The sequence below is a fragment of the Propithecus coquereli genome, unplaced genomic scaffold (genome assembly GCF_000956105.1).
Source record: "Propithecus coquereli isolate 6110/MARCELLA unplaced genomic scaffold, Pcoq_1.0 Scaffold156, whole genome shotgun sequence".
Lineage (NCBI taxonomy): Eukaryota > Metazoa > Chordata > Mammalia > Primates > Indriidae > Propithecus > Propithecus coquereli.
In genome coordinates this window covers 2,178,001-2,184,244 of record NW_012140080.1, presented here as the reverse complement: position 1 = coordinate 2,184,244, position 6,244 = coordinate 2,178,001, and positions in this window count along the sequence as shown.

Here is a 6,244-nt window from a genome sequence, read left to right as displayed (position 1 = left end):
TTACCTGCTCTTGGAGGCTTGATCACATTTCAAGGCATTGCAGCCATTTACTCAAATATTCTGGGTTCTCAGATGTTTGTGTGTGTCTGTCTGTATGTGCACACATCTGAACACGGCTGAAAAACTGGAGCAATCTTCTTGACTGCAAAGTGAGAAAGAAGGGAAAATGTTAAGTCTCCCTACTACTCTCACTTCTGTGATTTTAAGCTTCATTATGGTTATTTCAGTTGGGGAAAGGACTTAGGGTCACACAGCAATTAGAAAAATCTTTAATGTGACAAGTTTGGAAATATTATACTATTATTTGTATTATCTGGAGAAGTATATAGAAAGCTCTATTTTTTACCCATTTGAGTTTGCAAATAGGATGCTTTTGTATCTTTTTCTCCTAGTGTAGTTATTTATTTAGGGGAAAAAAAGACCTAGGGGTATAGGAAGGTCAAATTTGGGGTGATCGTTCTCCCTCTAGCTTTTCAGATGTCACAGCCAGGTGAAGTATAATTTAAGAAGCACAGAGCTGGGTGATGGGTCTTGCAGAGCTGCATGTCTGTTGGACCCGGAGGAAAGCTTATCCCCAGCAAGGTAATTTACGACACAAGAGGAGCCCAGCTCCCTGCAGGCAGCACAACCTAAGTTCTCCGAAGAACTCCTGGTTTATTGGAGGGAACTGGAAGGCTCGAAACAGGATAAGTTATGGCCTTCCAGTGGCTTTCTCCTTGTTGTGATATTTATTATTCGTAGGTAGGGATGAGAGGGTTCACTATGCCAACTTTTGAACCCTCTCTAAATTCATGGCTGTGAGTTTTGAACCGTCCCTGAACCTTCCTGTATTTGAGTCCCTATTCTCTTAGCATTCTCTTAGCAGCTTCCTGTTTTGAACAGAAAAGGCTCTGAATCGTTTATTTTAAAAGGTGGAAACAATTCCTTAAACATCGAAAAGCTTTTTTTTAAAAAAAGAAGACAACTTATTTTGATGAGCCAAGTGTAAATGAATTGAAAACATGCTCCAAATTTCTCCAGTTTATGCAGCAAGTTCATGGCTGAGTTATTATTAGGTTTTATTGGATTCAAAGTTGATAAGAAATGGTGGGACAAAGGATGTACCCAGACACATTCATTTTTTAAATTTCTATTGCTTTGTTCCTGCTTTAATATAAAACGGGCTTTGGATAAGTTCTAAAAGTTGGAAAGAAGAGGAAAGAGCAGGAGACATTTATAAGTAGGGTTTTGCCAAGTAAGAACTCTGTATTAGGAAATAAGGCATTTTGGCTAAAGATTTAAATTCTTGATTTAATGGCTGTAACCTCAGGAGGCAGAAATAACTTTGAAATCTGGGCTGCTTGACTCTCCTCCGCGTCAGAGCCTGTCGCATCGCCTTCACACCTGCAGCTCATTTGGCGCTTCCTTCCCAAGCATCAAGTCCTGTCCTTAGGAACCCTGAGAAGTTATTTGAATCTGGCGCTTTCTACGGCCAATTGCCTTCAATATGTCTTTTCGAAAGTGAGCCCTGCGGGTATACAGACGGCTCTGCGAAGGCAGCTCTGCAAAGGTGGCCTGGTTTGAAGCAGAGGAAACCCTCAGCAATTCTGCTCTTCCGCGCTCGCTGTGCGAAGTGTCCGGAGCTGCTTCAACCTCAGTAGATCTATCTGGGAGTGTATCAGCCTGTTGGGGGTCAGCGTGCATGGGACGTGGCAGAAATTCAAGAGATACCTGCCGAATGAATGTCTCAGAGGCTGGTCAATAAACATACGCCATGTGCCCACAGGGAGGACATTCTGTACTGTGTGGTTGGGAGAGAGTGGCCATGGGGCCACAAACCAAGCAGACGCACAGAAGTATTTGCTGTTCCTGCTCACATTCTCCAAAACACGCTTGGGAAAATGATTTGCCCATTCTATGATCTGCCCCGTTTCTCCACCTGAAAAAGATGGGCTCACGATTGCCACCCACCTTGGGAGGTGGATGCGGGGTGAACGTGAGAAATCCCACAAAGAGCTTAGGGGTCCCTGGTTCCAAGTTAAGTATCCACATAAAAACTAAACGCCAGTAAAACGTGTTTGCAGCGTTAGAGCCAGACGCTGTGGGGAAAGCAGGTACATTTTGCATGCAGTTAGCAATCTGCTTTCTGCTCATCTGTGGAGAGGAAAACATAGTTAAAAGTTACTTTGTGGTGACAGAATGTGCTGAAAAGAAACTGCCAAGAAAACCCCTTTGCCCAGCCCTGGCCCTGGTGTCCCGTTGCCAGCTGGGATTATCTAAAGTGGGTGTCCTTAGAGAGAGCAGGCGTTCTCTTCCACCACAGACTGTTGAAACCTCCCCACTTGACTGTTTTAAAAGCTGCAGAGAATTAAAAATAGAAGTTTTTTCAGAGGGAGGAGAGGGTCCTTTGGGGGCACTTTATTTGCTTTGGTTTCTATCTCCTTCCCTGGAATGCGGTAAAAACCTGGAGAAGTCAGCACGCAGAGAGTAGGCCTCGCAGAGAAACGAAACCTCCTCATGCCAAAGTGAAGGGTGAGGAACTCTTTCTGGGTTCTGGTTTTATAATCATTTCTGTTTATAGTAGAAAAGAAATATCCCCTTTCTTGAATTCAGCACATAGAGTCTTTTCTTCACTGTCCCCCTCCTTATACAAACACTACAGGGCCTAGTCCTTCAATGGGTTATTATCGAGCAGCTAATGTTAAATGCAGACGATGCCGCCAGCTGAATGGGATGCCTGTGTCCCTCCAGTGGTGAAGGTACCATTCATACATGGGAGGTGGTGACAGCGAATGGTGGCTCCCAGAGTCAAAATAGTTGGTTGTCTGGGTGGGGAGCGGAATGACTTCCAGGCTCCTCTCTGAGAGTTCAAGAGAGAATGTGAGCGTGGGAAGGAGGGTCCCCAAAGGCAATCTGTTAGTGTCCTGAGGAAATGAGAAGGGGGATATGTCTATCCGTCTGGGGTCTGAGAGCCAGGCTTTGGCTACTTCTCTCCTCTTTCTCTCTCCGTCTCTCACACACACTCATACACACACACAAATAGACACGGCCCTATGTTCCCCCCGATTATATAAAACACCGGAACTGTGACAAGAAAGGAAGAATTCCAAGTGTTACCCTAGAACTTTGTGAAATAATTTTTTATTAGGCATCCCAGTGGGCTGTCTGACCCTGGAACTTGAATCTGCTTCTCAGAGATCCCTGTGGGGAGAAGGCCCAATAAAGAGGAGTAAATAACTGTAGAGATTGTGAACACCCTGGTCTAAAAAGAGAGGTTCCCACAGGGGTCCCAGCCCCGGCTCAGGCAGATAAGGCGGGTCTCGCTTCTGTGTACCTTCTTCCTCCGCATCCTCCTGGCGCTGGCGATGTGGTGCTTCTGCGTGGCGGGGTGCACGGGGAAGGGGCCTTTCCCCCTTCCCAGACGGAGCTTTGAGTTGATCTGCTAGTGCCCAGTTGACACCTTTGTAGTGTCCGAGACACTGAGTGACACATGTCTTAGTCACTCCCTTGCGAAGAAGCAAAATGTCTCTTCTCATTCTGCAGTGAAAGAGGGCGTATGAGAAATGTCCCCCGTCTCTTTACCCCACAAGGGTGATAAAATGAAAAAGTTAATGTTTTTGATGGATGTTGACGCACTCAGGTGACAGGCACAGCAGTATTATGCTTACTGCTATGGTTATGGCCATGTCCCTGTGTGTTAATTGTTCCTTCTCACTTCACGGAGGTAAGTAAGGGAAAGACACAGGTACAACTGCTAATGGGAATACTCACGGGGCCACTCCAGACAGCCGTGTCATACTACAGGCATCCTCGTTTTATCGCACTCCACGTTATTGCGCTTTGCAGATATTGCGTTTTTCACAGATTGAAGGTTTGTGGCAACCCCGTGGTGAGCAAGTTGATCAGTGTCATTTTCCCAACAGCCTGTGCTCACTAGTGTCTCTCTGTCACATTTTGGCAATTCTCCCAATATTTCAAACTTTTACGTTATATTTTATCTGTTTTGGTGATCTGTGATCAGTGATCTTTGATGTTGCAATTATAATTGTTTTGGGGCACCACAAACCATGCCCATATAAGACCGCAAACGATAAATATTGAAGCATTGAAATGAGGCTAATTAATAACTCTGCTATGGCCTCTGAGTGTTAAGTAAAAGGAAGAGTTGCACATCTCTCACTTCAAATCAAAAGTTAGAAATGATTATGCTTAGGGAGGAAGGCATGTTGAAAGATGAGATGGGCCGAAAGCTAGACTTCTTGTGCCAGTTAGCTAAGCTGTGAATGCAAAGGAAAATTTCTTACAGAAAATTAAAAGTGCTACCCCAGTGAACACATAAATGATAGGAAAATGAAACAGCTTTATTGCTGATATGGAGAAAGTTTTAGTGATCTGGATTGAAGATTAAACCAGCCACAACATTCCCTTAAGCCAAAGCCTAATCCAGAGCAAGGCCTGAACTCTTTTTAATTGAATGAAAGCTGAGAGAGGTGAGGAAGCTGCAGAAGAAAAGTTGGAGGCTAGCAGGGGTTGGTTCATGAGGTTTAGGGAAAGAAGCCATCGCCATAACATAAAAGTGCAAAGTGAAGCAGCAAGTGCTGATGGAGAAGCTACAGCAAGTTATCCAGAAGCTCTAGCTAAGATCATTGATGAAGGTGGCTACACTGAACAACTGATTTTCAGTGCAGATGAAACAGCCTCCTACTGGAAGAAGATGCCATCTAGGACTTTCATAGCTGGTAAGAAGAAGTCAATGCCTGGCTTCAAAGCTTCAAAAGATAGGCTGACTCTGTTGTTAGGGGCTGATGCAGCTGGTGACTGTAAATTAGAACCAATGCTCATTTACCATTCCAAAAATCCTAGGACCCTAATTTAGAATTATTTGAAACCTACTCTGCTTGTGCTTTATAAATGAAACCAGAAGGCCTGGATAGCAATACATCTATTTGCAGCATGGTTTACTGAATATTTTAAGTCCACTATTGAGATCTAGAAAAAGAAAAAGATTCCTTTCAAAATATGACTGCTCATTGACAATGACTCTGGTCACCCAAGAGCCCTGATGGAGATACACAGAGAGATTAATGTTGTTTTCATGCCTGCTAACACAGCATCCATTCTGCAGTCCATGAATCAAGGAGTCATTGCAGGCAGGGCGCGGTGGCTCGGGCCTGTAATCCTAGCACTCTGGGAGGCCTAGGTGGGAGGATCGCTTGAAGTCAGGAGTTTGAGACCAGCCTGAGCAAGAGCGAGACCCCGTCTCTACTAAAAATAGAAAGAAATTAATTGGACAGCTAAAAATACACATATAAAAAATTAGCTGGGCATGGTGGCACATGCCTGTAGTCCCAGCTACTCAGGAGGCTGAGGCAGTAGGATTGCTTGAGCCCAGGAGTTTGAGGTTGCTGTGAGCTAGGCTGACGCCACGGCACTCTAGCCCGGGCAACAGAGTAAGACTCTGTCAAAAAAAAAAAAAAAAAGGGAATCATTGCAATTTTCAAGTCTTATTATTTAAAAAATACATTGTGTAAGGCTATAGCTGCCATAGATATTGTATCCTCCAATGGATCTGGCAAAGTCAATTGAACACGTTCAGGAAAGAATTCACTCACTGTTTTAGATGCCATTAAAACATTCATGATTCATGGGAGGAGGTAAAAATAACAAGATTAACAGAAGTTTGGGAGAAGTTGATTCCAATGGTCATGGATGACTTTGAGGGGATTCAAGACCTCATCGGAGGAAGTCACTCAGATGTGGTGGCAATAGCAAGAGAACTAGAATTAGAAGTGGAGCCTGAAGATGTGAGTGCATTGTCACAATCTCATGATAAAACTTGAAAGGATGAGGAGTTGCTTCTTATGGATGAGCGAAGAAAGTGGTTTTCTGAGATGGAATCTATTCCTGGCAAAGATGCTGTGAACATTGTTAAGATGACAGCAAAGGATTTGGAATATTACATCAACTTAGTTTACAAAACAGCAACAAGGTTTGAGAGGATTGACTCCAATTTTGGAAGACGTTCTACTGTGGGTAAAATGCTATTAAGCAGCGTCAAAGGCTACAGAAAAATCTTTTGGGAAAAGAAAATGGTGATGTGGCAAACTCCATTATTGTCTTATTTTAAGAAATCGTCGCAGCCATCCTAACCTTTAGCAATCACCACCGTGATCAGTCAGCAGACACCAGCATCAAGGTAAGACCCTCCACCAGCCAAAAAGATTTTAAGTCACTGAAGGATCAGATGATCATTAGCATTTTTTTT